General features: G+C 45.0%; 1 pseudogene; it reads right to left on the bottom strand.

Annotated features, from left to right (window-relative positions):
- LOC123995436 overlaps nucleotides 1-2,421 on the bottom strand; it is a 16,736-nt pseudogene extending 14,315 nt beyond the window's left edge.
- Between the last annotated feature and the right edge of the window lie 17,835 nt (nucleotides 2,422-20,256).

Raw genomic sequence — 20,256 nt, 5'->3', positions numbered from 1 at the left:
TTCTGATTTATTGACTAACCTACCTGGTAGCGAGTCATTCTGACTCTGAGGAGAACTCTGGACCACAGGGCTGCAGGACAGACTGGTCAGAACCATGGCTGCCATGATTTCATCCATCTCCACCGACCCTGGGCTCCAGAAACTGAGGAGGGGGGGACAGTGATTACAACATAGATTTATCTTGAAGCAACCACAAACCGACCCTGCAGAAACTGAGGAGGGGGGGGGGGGGCATTAATTACAAGATGGATCTAGTCTTGGGGCAACGATCACAATCTTCATCTGAACAGACAACTTAAAGAAGAGGAGCAGATTAAGAACGAAGACTCCGTTGAGGAGTACCAAGATAACAGTTGATGTTGTGAGGTCGTGTGACATGATGAAGAACGGAGACTCCGTTGAGGAGTACCAAGATAACAGTTGATGTTGTAAGGTCGTGTGACAAGATGAAGAACGGAGACTCCGTTGAGGAGTACCAAGATAACAGTTGATGTTGTAAGGTCGTGTGACAAGATGAAGAACAGCTTTTGGCTGAAGGATGCCCACAGCTAGAGAGCCTACCTGTAAGGGGCAGACACAGGGCAGGAGGGTATTGTGGAAGTTGTAGTCTGCTGGGGAGCCGGGGGGTGGGTCCAGACCCTCTCAGTTCTCCCCTGGGGCACGAAGACTGGGCCCTGATGGTTCCTATCCATGATTTTCCTATGACCGTTCCTCTCTGTCTTATTAGGGACTTCCTGCCCACAGCACTGCATGTACACCTGCAGACAGACACAGGGACAGAGGTGCAACACTGATAAGATATGGGCGAGATGCAGAGATGGAGGCACAGTTGAGACAATGACACCTGTACAGTAAAACTGTGACAATACTTTTAGATACCCACAAAATATTGACATTGAATGATTGATTCCTTCTTCCTATCTCTGCTTGTATGGGTCCACTTACCAGTGTCTCCTGTGTCTCTGCCCCAGGCTGCCTGGGGTCTGTGGGTCTTACTGCTGTAGAGGGACATGACTGTGGTCCTGAAGAAGAGATCCTGTCCTCTGGTCTCTTGGTTGCCATGGTGCTGCTGCTGGTAGAGGCTGGAGGAGCTCAGAATAAAAAATAAATACAATCTAAGATACATCATGAAGTTCTATTAGAATAAAAGTTATGCTATTCTAGAACCATAGAACAAAAGTTATGCTATTCTAGAACCATAAAATAAAAGTTATGCTATTCTAGAACCATAAAAAAAGTTGCTATTCTAGAACCATAGAACAAAAGTTATGCTATTCTAGAACCATAAAATAAAAGTTATGCTATATTCTAGAACCATAAAATAAAAGTTATGCTATTCTAGAACCATAAAATAAAAGCCATCTCTTCATTGGAAGGAAAGCAGCAAATAATGTTTTTTTTTTGTGTGCATATAAATATTATGTAATGTTTTGGAATGTAAATCACAGCACAAAATGTTTTACTTCAATCAATACTGGTAATTACATGTTTATCGGCACCTGCATGTGTAATTACAGTTTCCATCTAACAAAGGAGTGATGTTGCGAAAATTCCTAAAAGTCAACCACACAACCAATGACATCATCCTGTACCGAGAGTGTTGTTTTTCTAAGATCACACACCCCTCTCTGTCTGACTGACCGAGAGGTAGCAAGTGTGCAGTGTGTGTGGACTCCTGAGTGGCTTTTAGTGGAGCATAATATCCTATTTCTGTTTAACCTAACGTTTATGATTTTAAAACATAGACTTGTTTTAAACTGCATTATTTGGAGACTGTGCCGATAGGCAAGTAAAGACCCTGGAGGTATAGTCGTCTAGTCCAATAGGCGCTCACATCCACTAGTAAACAGCCCTACTGTGGAGGAGACGGGCGCTCATTGGCTGAGAGCTTCTTTCCAGGCTACACACCCCTTTCTGACAACGTGTTCGGACACGAGTTTCGGCCGGAGCGTTGGAGATGGTGATGGGATAATAGTCATATCCGCTTAATGTTGAATAAAAAGTAGTATAATTTCCCTGAGAATATTGCCATTTTCGTATTAGTCCGAAGTCATGTGTTGTAATAGTGAAAAGAAAATAGGGAAATCTCAAAACAACACCGATTAACTCAATTAAAACATCTATCCTACCCGGCAACCCAGAACGATTTGGAAATCCCCCTCATTACAAACATGCCCAAACATGTATAAAAAAAGCAAACCCATCACTAACGTTATTAATATTTTCTAAACATTACTACTATCCTATTTAATAATACAACATGATGATATTTACCGTTAGAGCGATCGAGATTCTTGTGTCCAGTTTGGAGAGTGAATGAAAGTAGGCGTCTCCACCGGGTCTGCCTTGACCACCAGTGGAAGGGTAACTGGATGGGGAACGGATTGCAGGATGCGCTCTGTGCGGCTGTGGCGACGTGCGCGCGTATGGTGGGGCAGTGCGGAGAGCGACAGCTGGCCACAGCGCGAGATATCAGACTGCACAAGGGCAGATCTGGGTGATAGGTTACGAGATCAAAATGATAGCCTCGGCGCACAGACACAGACAGACGGAGGGAGAACTGCGCCAGAGAAAATAGGTTACATGAAACACAATGACCAGAGATTTTTACTTCTTCAGATTTTTTTTTGATGCGTGTTTTCAATGTGCAGATAGTTTTGTTCAAATATAAATGTTCTTTATGGGTTTCCCTGTGCAACGTCATCATAATGGGTTTCCCTGTGCAACGTCATCATAATGGGTTTCCCTGTGCAACGTCATCATAATGGGTTTCCCTGTGCAACGTCATCATAATGGGTTTCCCTTTGCAACGTCATCATAATGGGTTTCCCTTTGCAACGTCATCATAATGGGTTTCCCTTTGCAACGTCATCATAATGGGTTTCCCTGTGCAACGTCATCATAATGGGTTTCCCTGTGCAACGTCATCATAATGGGTTTCCCTGTGCAACGTCATCATAATGGGTTTCCCTGTGCAACGTCATCATAATGGGTTTCCCTGTGCAACGTCATCATAATGGGTTTCCCTGTGCAACGTCATCATAATGGGTTTCCCTGTGCAACGGGTCATCATAATGGGTTTCCTGTGCAACGTCATCATAATGGGTTTCCCTGTGCAACCTCATCATAATGGGTTTCCCTGTGCAACGTCATCATAATGGGTTTCCCTGTGCAACGTCATCATAATGGGTTTCCCTGTGCAACGTCATCATAATGGGTTTCCCTGTGCAACGTCATCATAATGGGTTTCCCTGTGCAACGTCATCATAATGGGTTTCCCTGTGCAACGTCATCATAATGGGTTTCCCTGTGCAACGCCATCATAATGGGTTTCCCTGTGCAACGTCATCATAATGGGTTTCCCTGTGCAACGTCATCATAATGGGTTTCCCTGTGCAACGTCATCATAATGGGTTTCCCTGTGCAACGTCATCATAATGGGTTTCCCTGTGCAACGTCATCATAATGGGTTCCCCTTCCCTGTGCAACGTCATCATAATGGGTTTCCCTGTGCAACGTCATCATAATGGGTTTCCCTGTGCAACGTCATCATAATGGGTTTCCCTGTGCAACGTCATCATAATGGGTTTCCCTGTGCAACGTCATCATAATGGGTTTCCCTGTGCAACGTCATCATAATGGGTTTCCCTGTGCAACGTCATCATAATGGGTTTCCGTCATCATAATGGGTTTCCCTGCAACGTCATCATAATGGGTTTCCCTTTGCAACGTCATCATAATGGGTTTCCCTGTGCAACGTCATCATAATGGGTTTCCCTGTGCAACGTCATCATAATGGGTTTCCCTGTGCAACGTCATCATAATGGGTTTCCCTGTGCAACGTCATCATAATGGGTTTCCCTGTGCAACGTCATCATAATGGGTTTCCTGTGCAATGTCATCATAATGGGTTTCCTGTGCAACGTCATCATAATGGGTTTCCCTGTGCAACGTCATCATAATGGGTTTCCCTGGCAACGTCATCATAATGGGTTTCCCTGTGCAACGTCATCATAATGGGTTTCCTGTGCAACGTCATCATAATGGGTTTCCCTGTGCAACGTCATCATAATGGGTTTCCCTGTGCAACGTCATCATAATGGGTTTCCCTGTGCAACGTCATCATAATGGGTTTCCCTGTGCAACGTCATCATAATGGGTTTCCCTGTGCAACGTCATCATAATGGGTTTCCCCCTCTCATTCTCGCAATTCGGAAAATAGACAAACATAAACAAAACATATGAGCTGAAAACACATTCAATGACTAAAATCTAAACATTTGTCATAACATCAGAATTGTCATAATCTTTATTTTTATTTTTTACAACAGACCAGTAGACAATGTAAATGCATCTCTCATCAGTATAGGCCTGAGGGAGGGGGGTCCTGAGGGGAGGGGGTAACCTTCCCCACACATATGTCCAAGAAGAAAGTTGAAGCTCATCTACTGCATTACTATACAATTTAAAAACTCTAAAATGCAATTTGGAGAACAGCAAAAACAAGCAAAATTTACACCAGCCATTAAAACGCTGGTTGCTGTAGCTTCATTCACCTCAGGTCGGTCTTATGCCATGTTACTGTGATATCTGAGTGAGAGGAACTAACAAAATGAGTGGGTGCCCTGGTTGGTAATTAGGCCATGAACACTACACCCTGGCACGTCTACACTGATTCACCCTGGCACGTCTACACTGATTCACCCTGGCACGTCTACACTGATTCACCCTGGCACGTCTACACTGATTCACCCTGGCACATCTACACTGATTCACCCTGGCACATCTACACTGATTCACCCTGGCACATCTACACTGATTCACCCTGGCACATCTACACTGATTCACCCTGGCACATCTACACTGATTCACCCTGGCACATCTACACTGATTCACCCTGGCACATCTACACTGATTCACCCTGGCACATCTACACTGATTCACCCTGGCACATCTACACTGATTCACCCTGGCACATCTACACTGATTCACCCTGGCACATCTACACTGATTCACCCTGGCACATCTACACTGATTCACCCTGGCACATCTACACTGGCACATCTACACTGATTCACCCTGGCATCTACACTGATTCACCCTGGCACATCTACACTGATTCACCCTGGCACATCTACACTGATTCACCCTGGCACATCTACACTGATTCACCCTGGCACATCTACACTGATTCACCCTGGCACATCTACACTGATTCACCCTGGCACATCTACACTGATTCACCCTGGCACATCTACACTGATTCACCCTGGCACATCTACACTGATTCACCCTGGCACATCTACACTGATTCACCCTGGCACATCTACACTGATTCACCCTGGCACATCTACACTGATTCACCCTGGCACATCTACACTGATTCACCCTGGCACATCTACACTGATTCACCCTGGCACATCTACTGATTCACCCTGGCACATCTACACTGATTCACCCTGGCACATCTACACTGATTCACCCTGGCACATCTACACTGATTCACCCTGGCACATCTACACTGATTCACCCTGGCACATCTACACTGATTCACCCTGGCACATCTACACTGATTCACCCTGGCACATCTACACTGATTCACCCTGGCACATCTACACTGATTCACCCTGGCACATCTACACTGATTCACCCTGGCACATCTACACTGATTCACCCTGGCACATCTACACTGATTCACCCTGGCACATCTACACTGATTCACCCTGGCACATCTACACTGATTCACCCTGGCACATCTACACTGATTCACCCTGGCACATCTACACTGATTCACCCTGGCACATCTACACTGATTCACCCTGGCACATCTACACTGATTCACCCTGGCACATCTACACTGATTCACCCTGGCACATCTACACTGATTCACCCTGGCACATCTACACTGATTCACCCTGGCACATCTACACTGATTCACCCTGGCACATCTACACTGATTCACCCTGGCACATCTACACTGATTCACCCTGGCACATCTACACTGATTCACCCTGGCACTATCACCCTACATCTACACTGATTCACCCTGGCACATCTACACTGATTCATTCCCTGGCACATCTACACTGATTCACCCTGGCACATCTACACTGATTCACCCACATCTACACTGATTCACCCTGGCACATCTACACTGATTCACCCTGGCACCCTGGCACATCTACACTGATTCACCCTGGCACATCTACACTGATTCACCCTGGCACATCTACACTGATTCACCCTGGCACATCTACACTGATTCACCCTGGCACATCTACACTGATTCACCCTGGCACATCTACACTGATTCACCCTGGCACATCTACACTGATTCACCCTGGCACATCTACACTGATTCACCCTGGCACATCTACACTGATTCACCCTGGCACATCTACACTGATTCACCCTGGCTAGACTAACGTAAATATGCACTGAACATAAATATAAAACACAACATGTAAAGTGTTGGTCCCATGTTTCATGAGCTGAAATAAGAGCTACCAGAAATGTTCCTTAGGCACAAAAAGCTTATTTCTCTCAAATTTGTTTACATCCCTGTTAGTGAGCATTTCACTTTTGTCAAGATAATCCATCCACCTGACAGGTGTGGCATATTAAGCTGATTAAACAGCATGATCATTACACAGGTGCGCCACAGATGTCTCAAGTTGAGGGAAAATGCTGCATGCTGACTGAAGGAATGTCCACCAGAGCTATTGTCAGGGAATTGAATGTTCATTTCTCTACCATAAGCCGCCTCCAATGTTACTTTAGAGAATTTGGCAGTATGTCCAACTGGTGTTAAGGTTTTCTTCCGATGAAAGAGAGGACCAAAATGCAGCGTGGTTATTTCGATACAGCTTTCGATACAGCTTTAATAAAGATAATAACGAATGATACAAAACCAAAATAATAAAGAAAACACAAAATACTAAGACCAGGGCGTGACAACTGGCCTCACAACCGCAGACCACGTGTAACCGTGGCAGCCCAAGACTTCCATGTGTCTTCTTCACCTGTGTGATCGTCTGAGGGTGGAGGGCATGGTGCTGTGGAATATTTCTGTCCCTTTTGTGTGGTGTGTGTGAATGGCTGGGACTGGCTCCCCAGTGTATAGACCTAATGAATTTATTTCAATTTATTTCAATTGACTGATTGCCTTATACAGTGGGGCAAAAAAGTATTTAGTCAGCCACCAATTGTGCAAGTTCTCCCACTTAAAAAGATGAGGCCTGTAATTTTCATCATAGGTCCACTTCAACTATGACAGACAAAACGAGAAAAAAAAATCCAGAAAATCACATTGTAGGATTTTGAAATGAATTTATTTGCAAATTATGGTGGAAAATAAGTATTTAGTCACCTACAAACAAGCAAGATTTCTGGCTCTCACAGACCTGTAACTTCTTCAAGAGGCTCCTCTGTCCTCCACTCGTTACCTGTATTAATGGCACCTGTTTGAACTTGTTATCAGTATAAAAGACACCTGTCCACAACCTCAAACAGTCACACTCCAAACTCCACTATGGCCAAGACCAAAGAGCTGTCAAAGGACACCAGAAACAAAATTGTAGACCTGCACCAGGCTGGGAAGACTGAATCTGCAATAGGTAAGCAGCTTGGTTTGAAGAAATCAACTGTGGGAGCAATTATTAGGAAATGGAAGACATACAAGAACACTGATAATCTCCCTCGATCTGGGGCTCCACGCAAGATCTCACCCCGTGGGGTCAAAATGATCACAAGAACGGTGAGCAAAAATCCCAGAACCACACGGGGGAACCTAGTGAATGACCTGCAGAGAGCTGGGACCAAAGTAACAAAGCCTACCATCAGTAACACACTACGCCGCCAGGGACTCAAATCATGCAGTGCCAGACGTGTCCCCCTGCTTTAACTGTATATGAACTGTAACTCAGCAAAGTCTTAGAAATTGTTGCATGTTGCCTTCGTATTTTTGTTCAGGAAAAAAATATGCATAAAACAACATGTGCATTTTGCACCAGATTTTCATCAAATTGTCCTGTTGCAGATAAAGGCTGTGCGTGATGATGGAGTACACATAAAACCACAGTTTACTGTTCAATTCCCACATACCGAATAAAAAATCCAAGTTAAACGTGATTCCATCAGATTTTCAACTCTACTGACAATATTCTCACTAAAAACAATGTGCACTATATAGCGAGTGCGCCCACTCTGGTATGGACACGTGCGCGCCCACTCTGGTATGGACACGTGCGCGCCCACTCTGGTATGGACACGTGCGCGCCCACTCTGGTATGGACACGTGCGCGCCCACTCTGGTATGGACACGTGCGCGCCCACTCTGGTATGGACACGTGCGCGCCCACTCTGGTATGGACACGTGCGCGCCCACTCTGGTATGGACACGTGCGCGCCCACTCTGGTATGGACACGTGCGCGCCCACTCTGGTATGGACACGTGCGCGCCCACTCTGGTATGGACACGTGCGCGCCCACTCTGGTATGGACACGTGCGCGCCACTCTGGTATGGACACTCTGTATGGACACGTGCGCGCCCACTCTGGTATGGACACGTGCGCGCCCACTCTGGTATGGACACGTGCGCGCCCACTCTGGTATGGACACGTGCGCGCCCACTCTGGTATGGACACGTGCGCGCACGTGCGCTCTGGTATGGACACGTGTGCCCCCAGTGGCGCCCACTCTGGTATGGACACGTGCGCGCCCACACACGTGCGCGCCCACTCTGGTATGGACACGTGCGCGCCCACTCTGGTATGGACACGTGCGCGCCCACTCTGGTATGGACACGTGCGCGCCCACTCTGGTATGGACACGTGCGCGCCCACTCTGGTATGGACACGTGCGCGCCCACTCTGGTATGGACACGTGCGCGCCCACTCTGGTATGGACACGTGCGCGCCCACTCTGGTATGGACACGTGCGCGCCCACTCTGGTATGGACACGTGCGCGCCCACTCTGGTATGGACACGTGCGCCCACTGGTATGGACACGTGCGCCCACTCTGGTATGGACACCCCCCACACTCTGGTATGGACACGTGCGCCCCACACTCTGGTATGGACACGTGCGCCCCCACTCTGGTATGGACACGTGCGCGCCCACTCTGGTATGGACACGTGCGCGCCCACTCTGGTATGGACACGTGCGCGCCCACTCTGGTATGGACACGTGCGCGCCCACTCTGGTATGGACACGTGCGCGCCCACTCTGGTATGGACACGTGCGCGCCCACTCTGGTATGGACACGTGCGCGCCCACTCTGGTATGGACACGTGCGCGCCCACTCTGGTATGGACACGTGCGCGCCCACTCTGGTATGGACACGTGCGCGCCCACTCTGGTATGGACACGTGCGCGCCCACTCTGGTATGGACACGTGCGCGCCCACTATGGACACGTGCGCGCCCACTCTGGTATGGACACGTGCGCGCCCACTCTGGGACACGTGCGCGCCCACTCTGGTATGGACACGTGCGCCCACTCTGGTATGGACACGTGCGCGCCCACTCTGGTATGGACACGTGCGCGCCCACTCTGGTATGGACACGTGCGCGCCCACTCTGGTATGGACACGTGCGCGCCCACTCTGGTATGGACACGTGCGCGCCCACTCTGGTATGGACACGTGCGCGCCCACGGTATGGACACGTGCGCGCCCACTCTGGTATGGACACGTGCGCGCCCACTCTGGTATGGACACGTGCGCGCCCACTCTGGTATGGACACGTGCGCGCCCACTCTGGTATGGACACGTGCGCGCCCACTCTGGTATGGACACGTGCGCGCCCACTCTGGTATGGACACGTGCGCCCACTCTGGTATGGACACGTGCGCGCCCACTCTGCACGTGCGCGCCCACTCTGGTATGGACACGTGCGCGCCCACACACGTCGCGCCCACTCTGGTATGGACACGTGCGCGCCCACTCTGGTATGGACACGTGCGCGCCCACTCTGGTACTGGACTGGTATGGACACGTGTGCCCAGTCTGGTATGGACACGTGCGCGCCCACTCTGGTATGGACTGCTCTGGTATGGACAAGTGCGCGCCCACTCTGGTATGGACACGTGCGCGCCCACTCTGGTATGGACACGTGCGCGCCCACTCTGGTATGGACACGTGCGCGCCCACTCTGGTATGGACACGTGTGCTCTAGCCAACAGCTTGCAGATATAGTGCGGGTAGCTTATAGCCTACATGACTAAATTAACTGCTGATGCACAACAACGTTTCAAATTGCACTTTGGTGTGTATTCTTCAATTCTAACTCTCAAAAGTACATTTTAGACCCTGACTAAGTTCCTAGAAAATATAATTGAGGTCTGGACTTCTGTGTCCTCATATGTATCTACAGCCCTGCATATTTGTGAGTGGATTACAGCCCAAACCCTGTCTGTGTTTTTGGAATGAATGTGTAGTTACTTCAGCAGACCAGACAGACAGACAGGGATTTTAGTCTGAGCCACAGCACTACTCAGTCCCTGAGTTACAGACAGTGGACCCAATCCCACTGCCAATCTCAAACCCAATCTAGACGGAATCCTGTCTATTAATTAAATCATGTGACCTTGTCAGATTTATAACAACCCAGATGAAAGCTTGTTGGTGCTATGTTCTGAGCTGCTCCTTGTTTGCTTTAGATAGAAGATCAAACCAAATGTATTTATAAAGCCCTATTTACAATCGGCAGATGTCACAAAGTGTTTATACAGAAACCCAAACAGCAAGCACACACGGTGGCTAGGAAAAACTCACTAGAAAGGCAGGAACCTAGGAAGAAACCTAGAGCGGAACCAGGCTCTAAGGGGTGGCCAGTCCTCTTCTGGCTGTGCCGGGTAGAGAGGAAACAGGCTCTGAGGGGTGACCAGTCCTCTTCTGGCTGTGCCGGGTGGAGAGGAACCAGGCTCTGAGGGGTGGCCAGTCCTCTTCTGGCTGTACTGGGTAGAGAGGAACCAGGCTCTGAGGGGTGGCCAGTCCTCTTCTGGCTGTGCCGGGTAGAGAGGAACCAGGCTCTGAGGGGTGGCCAGTCCTCTTCTGGCTGTGCCAGGTGGAGATTACAAGAGTATATGGCCATTAAAAGGATCCGCCCCTTTTTTTCAATTTTTGCCAAAAATGACATACCCAAAATCTAACTGCCTGGACCTTAAGCCCAGAAGCAAGGATATGCATATTCTTGGTATCGTTTGAAAGGAAACACTTTGTAATTTGTGGAAATGTGAAAGGAATGTAGGGAAAAGGGTGCCATTTGGGATGCAAACTAACTTTCCCTGTGTTGTCGGTTTCCTGATGCCTCTCAATCTCAACACATTATACATTATCTTACACACCACAGGTTCAGATGATAGATTATACAGTATATTACATTATGACCATTAATGCTATACTACACAAGTAGACAAAGTCAATAACATACCCAGACAGTAGAATCGAAGCAGTGTACATGTAAGGGTTTTCCTCCTCCTCTTCGTCTGAGGAGGAGAAGCGAGAAGGATCGGGGGACCAATGCGCAGCGTGGTAAGTGTCCATGGTTGTTTATTTAGAAAACAAATATTGAACACGATGAATACAAAAACAATAACCGTGAACAAACTGAAACTGTGTGACGATAAACACAGACACGGAAACAAACACCCACAAAACAACAGTGAAACCCAGGCTACCTAAGTATGATTCTCAATCAGAGACAACTAACGACACTTGCCTCTGATTGAGAACCATACCAGGCCGAACACAGAAAACCAACCTAGAAACACAAAACATAGAATGCCCACCCAACCCACGTCCTGACCAACTAAGACAAACAAGACAAAAAATAACACAAGAACTAGGGTCAGAACGTGACAGTACACACCCACAGTAAATAGGTATATGTATTTTTCTTTGCTGAGTGACACGTTGTCTGCTGTGGCAACTCGTAGCCTAAACTATCAAATTGAAGTCAGTCATTAAATCAACTAGTCAAAAGCAGTAGTCAGTCTGTCAGGTGTCTGTCACTAGGCAGGGTAGCCTAGTGGTTACAGTGTTGGACTAGTAACCGAAAGGTTGCAAGTTCTAATCCCCGAGCTGACAAGGTACAAATCTGTTGATCTGCCCCTGAACAGGCAGTTAACCCACTGTTCCCAGGCCGTCATTTAAAATAAGAATTTGTTCTTAACTGACTATTAAAAATTGGCACTCTTTTTTTTTGTTGGTCTGGATACAACACATGAATTCCTGAGGTTTATGGCATAAAGGAAACTTTTACTAGGTGCCATGATATTTCTCACATTCCAACAACAACCGGATATGAACACACTTCACAGAATTTACTGTGAAGGATACTCAGTTGAGGTAATTGAGCATTGATGGGCTGTGGTGACACACAATGTTTGTTTGTGACTACATTTCTTCAGGTTCGCTGTGCTGCTGTAGTCAGTCATGTTGTGACATCACTTTTAAGGACAACACTGACCCCTACTGGTGATTTATAGGATTACAGAAAATCACAGACCGGAATAAAAATATATCTAAATAAAATTAAAGGTTATTGGTCACTTACACATATTTTTTAGATGTTATCGCAGGTGCATCAAAAATGCTTATATTCCTAGCTCCATCATTGCCATAATATCTAAACATAAAAAATACACACAATTCCCCCAAAATGTAAAGAAACAAATGAAGACATCAGAATGAGCAATGTATATAGATATATATATATATATATATACACACACACACACACACACACACACACACACACACACACACACACACACACACACACACACACACACACACACACACACACACACACACACACACACACACACACACACACACACACACACACACACACACACACACACTTCCGTTCAAAAGTTTGGGGTTACTTGGAAATGTCCTTGTTTTTGAAAGAGAAGCCAATATTTTGTCCATTAAAATAACATAAAATTGATCAGAAATACAGTGTAGACATTGTTAAACATTGTTAAATGCTTAAAAAAATAAGTATTTAAAAATATATATAATTTTACCCCCTTTTTCATAGTATCCAACTGTTAGTAGAACATCCCTACCAATCAAACCCTCCCTAACCTGGGCGACGCTAGGCTAATTGTGCGTCGCCCCCTGGACCTCCCGGCCGCGGCCAGCTGTGACAAGAGCCTGGGCTCGAATCCAGAGTCTTTGGTGACACAGTTAGCACTGCGATGCAGTGCCTTAGACCACTGCGTCACCCGGGAGGCAACTGCTGACCTTCTAGGCAGAGTTTCTCTGTCCAGTGTCTGTGTTTAATGAATCTTTATTTATTTATTTATTTTTATTTATTTGTATTGGCCAGTCTGAGATATGGCTTTTTCTTTGCAACTCTGCCTAGAGAGCCAGCATCCCGGAGTCGCCTCGTCACTGTTGATGTTGAGACTGGTGTTTTGCGGGTACTAATTAATTAAGCTGCCAGTTAAGGACTTGTGAGGCCTCTGTTTCTCAAACTAGACCCTCTGATGTACTTCTGATGTCTTCTTGCTCAGTTGTGCACCGGGGCCTCCCACTCCTCTTTCTATTCTGGTTAGAGCCAGTTTGCGCTGTTCTGTGAAGGGAGCAGCGTTGTACGAGATCTTCAGTTTCTTGGCAATTTCTCACATGGAATAGCCTTCTTTTCTCATAACAAGAATAGACTGACAAGTTTCAGAAGAAAGTTCTTTGTTTCTGGCCATTTTGAGCCTGTAATTGAACCCACAAATGCTGATGCTCCAGATACTCAACTAGTCTAAAGAAGGCCAGTTTTATTGCTTCTTCAATTCATGACAGCAGTTTTCAGCTGTGCTAGCACAATTGCAAAAGGGTTTTCTAATGATCCATTTTAAAATGAGAAACTTGGATTTGCTAACACAACGTGCCATTGGACCACAGGAGTGATGGTTGCTGATAATGGGCCTCTGTACGCCTATGTAGATATTCCATTAAAAAATTCAGCCGTTTCCAGCTGCAATAGTAATTTACAACGTTAACAATGTCAACATTGTATTTCTGATCAATTTGATGTTATTTTAATGGACAATTTTTGTTTTGCTTTTCGTTCAAAAACAAGGACATTTCTAAGTGACCCCAAACCTTCGAAAGGTAGTGTATATATATGTGTATGTGCTGTATGTTTGTATGTATGTATGTATGTATGTATGTATGTATGTATGTATGTATGTATGTATGTATGTATGTATGTATGTATGTATGTATGTATGTATATATGTATATATATATATATATGTATGTATATATATATATATATATACATACATACATACAAACATACATACAGCACATACACATATATATATATATATATATATATACACACATATATATGTACACATACATACACACAGCGCCTTGGGAATGTTTTAGACTCCTGGACTTTTTCCACATTTTGTTACGTTACAGCCTTATTCTAAAATTGATTCAATATTTTGTTTTTCTCATCAATCAACACACAATACCCCATAATGACAAAGCGAAAACAGATTTTTTTGTTGTTGTGTGCAAATGTATTAATCCTTTCATCACCTTCACAAGACGCCATGTGCCATCTTCCAGATACATTTGAAACCGGGATTCATCCACAAAGAGTTTCTCCAGTGTGCCAGTGGCCATTGAAGGTGAGCATTTGCCCACTGAATTCGGGTTACGACGCAGAACTCCAGTCAAGTTAAGACCCATGTGAGGACGACGATGATATTACCTTCCCTGAGACGGTTTCTGACAGTTTGTGCAGAAATGATTTGTATGTGCAAACCGTCAGTTTCATCAGCTGTCCGGCTGGCTCATCTTAGACCATCCCACAGGTGAAGAAGCCGGAGTGGCCACACTCGCTATATAATGCAAAAAATAATTGTGAGAAAACCATCAGTATAGTTGAAAATGTGATGAAAACACATTTAACTTGTATGTTTTATTCGGTACATGGGAATTTTAACTGTATTTTTTTTTATTTGCACAGCTTTTTTCCCACAACAAGTCAATTTGATGGAAACATCTCTGGTGAGAAAATGTAATAAATAATATATGCCATTTAGCAGACGCTTTTATCCAAAGCGACTTACAGTCTTGTGTGCATACATTCTATGTATGGGTGGTCCCGGGAATCGAACCCACTACCCTGGCGTTACAAGCGCCATGCTCTACCAACTGACCTACAGAAGGACCACATATTATTAGAAAATGTACATTGTTTTATGCATTTTGTTTTTCATACAGAAAAATATACACTAACGTTTAAAAGTTTGGGGTCACTTAGAAATGTCCATGTTTTTGTCCATTAAAATATCAAATTGATCAGAAATACAGTGTAGACATTGTTAACGTTGTAAATGACTATTGTAGCTGGAAACAGCTGTTTTTTAATGGAATATCTACATAGGTGTACAGAGGCCCATTATCAGCAACCATCACTCCTGTGTTCCAATGACACTTTGCAAATGCAACTTATTTCTACGTGAAAACTGAAATGGTTTATTCATACTTTTCCATTTTAGTAGACGCTCCTATCCGGAGCATCTTACAGTCGTGTCTACATGTTTATACTTCATCTTGAACCCACAACCCTAACATTGCAAATGCCATACTCTTATCAACTGAGCCACATAGAAATTATACAGGTACAACCCTAAATGACAAGCCTATATACAATACAGTACTGTACATTTACATTAAGTGGTTTGTAAGGATGGTCAATTAATGATGCACAAAAAGTGGATGTTTTCCAGGTTATTTGATCAAGAAAAATATTTAATTTGATGTGGATGTCTTTGCCTGTAACTTTGCACCTTTTCATGTAAATGTTTGAGGACAGGGTTTTGTTCTTTCTGGATTCTATTAGAATGACATCACAGAGAAATGGAACAGGGTTTTGTTCTTTCTGGATTCTATTAGAATGACATCACAGAGAAATGGAACAGGGTTTTGTTCTTTCTGGATTCCATTAGAATGACATCACAGTGAAAGGACCGGGGTTTTGTTCTTTCTGGATTCCATTAGAATGACATCACAGAGAAAGGAGCAGGGTTTTGTTCTTTCTGGATTCCATTAGAATGACATCACAGTGAAAGGACCAGGGTTTTGTTCTTTCTGGATTCCATTAGAATGACATCACAGAGAAAGGAGCAGGGTTTTGTTCTTTCTGGATTCTTTTAGAATGACATCACAGAGAAAGGGCTGGGGTTTTGTTCTTTTTGTATTCTATTAGAATTACATCACAGAGAAAGAGACAGGGTTTTGTTCTTTCTGGATTCTATTAGAATGACATCACAGAGAAAGAGACAGGGTTTTGTTCTTTCTGGATTCTATTAGAATGACATCACAGAGAAAGAGACAGGGTTTTGTTCTTTCTGGATTCTATTAGAATGACATCACAGAGAAAGAGACAGGGTTTTGTTGTTTCTGGATTCTATTAGAATGACATCACAGAGAAAGGGCTGGGGTTTTGTTGTTTCTGGATTCTATTAGAATTACATCACAGAGAAAGGACCAGGGTTTTGTTGTTTCTGGATTCTATTAGAATGACATCACAGAGAAAGGGCTGGGGTTTTGTTCTTTTTGTATTCTATTAGAATGACATCACAGAGAAAGAGACAGGGTTTTGTTCTTTCTGGATTCTATTAGAATGACATCACAGAGAAAGAGACAGGGTTTTGTTGTTTCTGGATTCTATTAGAATGACATCACAGAGAAAGGGCTGGGGTTTTGTTGTTTCTGGATTCTATTAGAATTACATCACAGAGAAAGGGCTGGGGTTTTGTTCTTTCTGGATTCTATTAGAATGACATCACAGAGAAAGAGACAGGGTTTTGTTCTTTCTGGATTCTATTAGAATGACATCACAGAGAAAGGGCTGGGGTTTTGTTCTTTCTGGATTCTATTAGAATGACATCACAGAGAAAGAGACAGGGTTTTGTTCTTTCTGGATTCTATTAGAATGACATCACAGAGAAAGAGACAGGGTTTTGTTCTTTCTGGATTCTATTAGAATGACATCACAGAGAAAGAGACAGGGTTTTGTTCTTTCTGGATTCTATTAGAATGACATCACAGAGAAAGAGACCAGGGTTTTGTTCTTTCTGGATTCTATTAGAATGACATCACAGAGAAGGGGCAGGGGCAACAACTCTTATAATTCCAACTATTGAATCCTACAAGATTCTGTTCTTAATTATACAACTACCTTTTTTGCCAAAGTGGAGATGCTGAAAAAAAAACTAATTTTGTGAAATAATATATATTTTTTCCTTCAGATTTTCAGGGGGTACTGCAGCACCCTCAGCCGTCCTACCTCCTACAGCTGTGCTTGTGGGGCCCCCATGTCGAGGATCAGCGTTTTTGGAGGTGTTGTTGTCTACCTTCAACACCTGGGGTTGGCCCGTCAGCAAGTCCAGGACCCAGTTGCACAGGGCGAGGTTCAGACCCAGGGCCCCGAGCTCAGTGATGAGCTTGGAGGGCACCATGGTGTTGAAAGCCGAGCTGTAGTCGATGAACAGCATTCTTACACTTACATTAAGTATTTTTCTTGTCCCGTTGGGATAGAGCATTGTTCAGTGCGATGGCGTCATCGGTAGATCTATTGGGGCGGTAAGCTAATTGAAGTGGGTCTCGGTAGATCTATTGGGGCGGGTAAGCAAATTGAAGTGGGTCTCAGTAGATCTCTAAGCTAATTGAAGTGGGTCTCAGTAGATCTATTGGGCGGGTAAGCAAATTGAAGTAGGTCTCGGTAGATCTATTGGGGCAAGTAGAGATCTATTGGGGCGGGTAAGCAAATTGAAGTGGGTCTCGGTAGATCTATTGGGGCGGGTAAGCTAATTGAAGTGGGTCTCGGTAGAACTATTGGGGCGGGTAAGCAAATTGAAGTGGGTCTCGGTAGATCTATTGGGGCGGGTAAGCAAATTGAAGTGGGTCTCGGTAGATCTATTGGGGCGGGTAAGCTAATTGAAGTGGGTCTCGGTAGATCTATTGGGGCGGTAAACTAATTGAAGTGGGTCTCGGTAGATCTATTGGGGCGGTAAGCTAATTGAAGTGGGTCTCGGTAGATCTATTGGGGCGGGTAAGCTAATTGAAGTGGGTCTCGGTAGATCTATTGGGGCGGGTAAGCAAATTGAAGTGGGTCTCAGTAGATATTGGGGCGGGTAAGCTAATTGAAGTGGGTCTCGGTAGATCTATTGGGGCGGGTAAGCAAATTGAAGTGGGTCTCGGTAGATCTATTGGGGCGGGTAAGCAAATTGAAGTGGGTCTCGGTAGAACTATTGGGGCGGGTAAGCAAATTGAAGTGGGTCTCGGTAGATCTATTGGGGCGGGTAAGCTAATTGTGGGGGCGGGTAAGTCTCGGTAGATCTATTGGGGCGGGTAAGCTAATTGAAGTGGGTCTCGGTAGATCTATTGAAGTGGGTCTCGGTAGATCTATTGGGGCGGGTAAGCAAGAACTATTGGGGCGGGTAAGCTAATTGAAGTGGGTCTCGGTAGATCTATTGGGGCGGGTAAGCTAATTGAAGTGGGTCTCTGTAGATCTATTGGGGCGGGTAAGCAAATTGAAGTGGGTCTCGGTAGATCTATTGGGGCGGGTAAGCAAATTGAAGTGGGTCTAGGGTATCAGGTAAGATGGAGGTGATATGATCCTTAACCAGCCTCTCAAAGCACTTCACGATGACAGAAGTGAATGCTACGATGGAAGCATTTGGCAGTTCTAGTACCGAGGCTCCACAGCCAGCTCATTTATATTCCAGCTAGGATAACACTATCACACTTGATTCAACTAATCATCAAGCCCTTGAGTACTTGAGTCAGGAGTAATAACAGGCCTGAAAATAATATGTCACTGCTGTGGATCAATTGAAATCCTCTGGTCTATCACATTTGGTTGAAAATGCCATTATATATTGCCATTGTCAACTATGTCAGGTTTGGTCTCTATATCTGGTTAGATCACAGAATGAGCAATATTGTAACAAAAATACACTTTTTTTCTTTTCAATAGGCAAAATTCTCTGCTTTAAATTCTTCTTCCTAAGAGCTGGCTGGCTAAAACCCCTTAGTAAGACCATTTTCACAAGGAAAGTCTTCAGTCCACAGAAATACTGTTGTTCTGTACTGCAGCACTAGAACAGATGGGCCAACCAGGGCAGAGAAACAGAATCAGGGGACACGGCCCAAAAAGCACCCTATTCCCTATCTACAGTGCATTCGAAAAGTATTCAGACCCCTTGACTAATTCCACATTTTGTTTTAAGTTACAGCCATATTCTAAAATGGATTACATTATTTTTCTCATCAATCTACACACAATACCCCATAATGACAAAGCGAAAATACCTTATTTACATAAGTATTCAGACTCTTCGCTATGAGACTCTAAATTGGGGACAGGTGCATCCTGTTTCCATTGATCATGCTTGTGATGTTTCTACAACTTGATTGGATTCCACCTGTGGTAAATTCAATTGATTGGACATGATTTGGAAAGGCAGACACCTGTCTATATTAGGTCCCACATTTGACAGTGCATGTCAGAGCACAAACCAAGCCATGAGGTGGAAGGAATTGTCTGTAGACGTCCGAGAAAAGATTGTGTCGAGGCACCAATCTGGAGAAGGGTACCAAAATATGTCTGCAGCATTGAAGGTCCCCAAGAACACACAGTGGTCTCCAACATTCTTAAATGGAAGAAGTTTGGAACCACAAAGACCCTTCCTAGTGGTGGGCGCCGGGAAAAACTGACCAATCAGGGGAGAATGACCTTGGTCAGGGAGGTAACCAAGAACCCGATGGTTACTCTGACAGAGCTCCAGTGTTCGTCTGTGGAGATGGGAGAACCTTCCAGAAGGACAACCGTCTCTGCAGCACTCCACCAATCAGGTCTTTATAGTAGAGTGGCCAGACAGAAGCCAATAAAAGGCACATGACAGTCTGCTTGGAGTTTACCAAAGGGCACCTTAAGGACTCTCAGACCATAAGAAACAAGATTCTCTGGTCTGATGATACATCTATTGAACTCGTTGGCCTGAATGCTAAGTGTTACGTCCTGAGGAAACCAGGGACCGCTCATCACCTGGCCAATACCATCCCTACGGTGAAGCATGGTGGCGGTAGCATCATGCTGTGGGGATGTTTTTCAGCAGCAGGGATTGGGAGACTAGTCAGGATCGAGGGAAAGATGAACAGAGCAAAGTAAAAGAGAGGTCCTTGATGAAAACCTGCTTCAGAGCGCTCTGGACCTCA

This window comes from Oncorhynchus gorbuscha, linkage group LG14 (assembly GCF_021184085.1).
Source record: "Oncorhynchus gorbuscha isolate QuinsamMale2020 ecotype Even-year linkage group LG14, OgorEven_v1.0, whole genome shotgun sequence".
Taxonomy (NCBI): Eukaryota; Metazoa; Chordata; class Actinopteri; order Salmoniformes; family Salmonidae; genus Oncorhynchus; species Oncorhynchus gorbuscha.
This window is presented reverse-complemented; position numbering and strand designations above follow the sequence as displayed.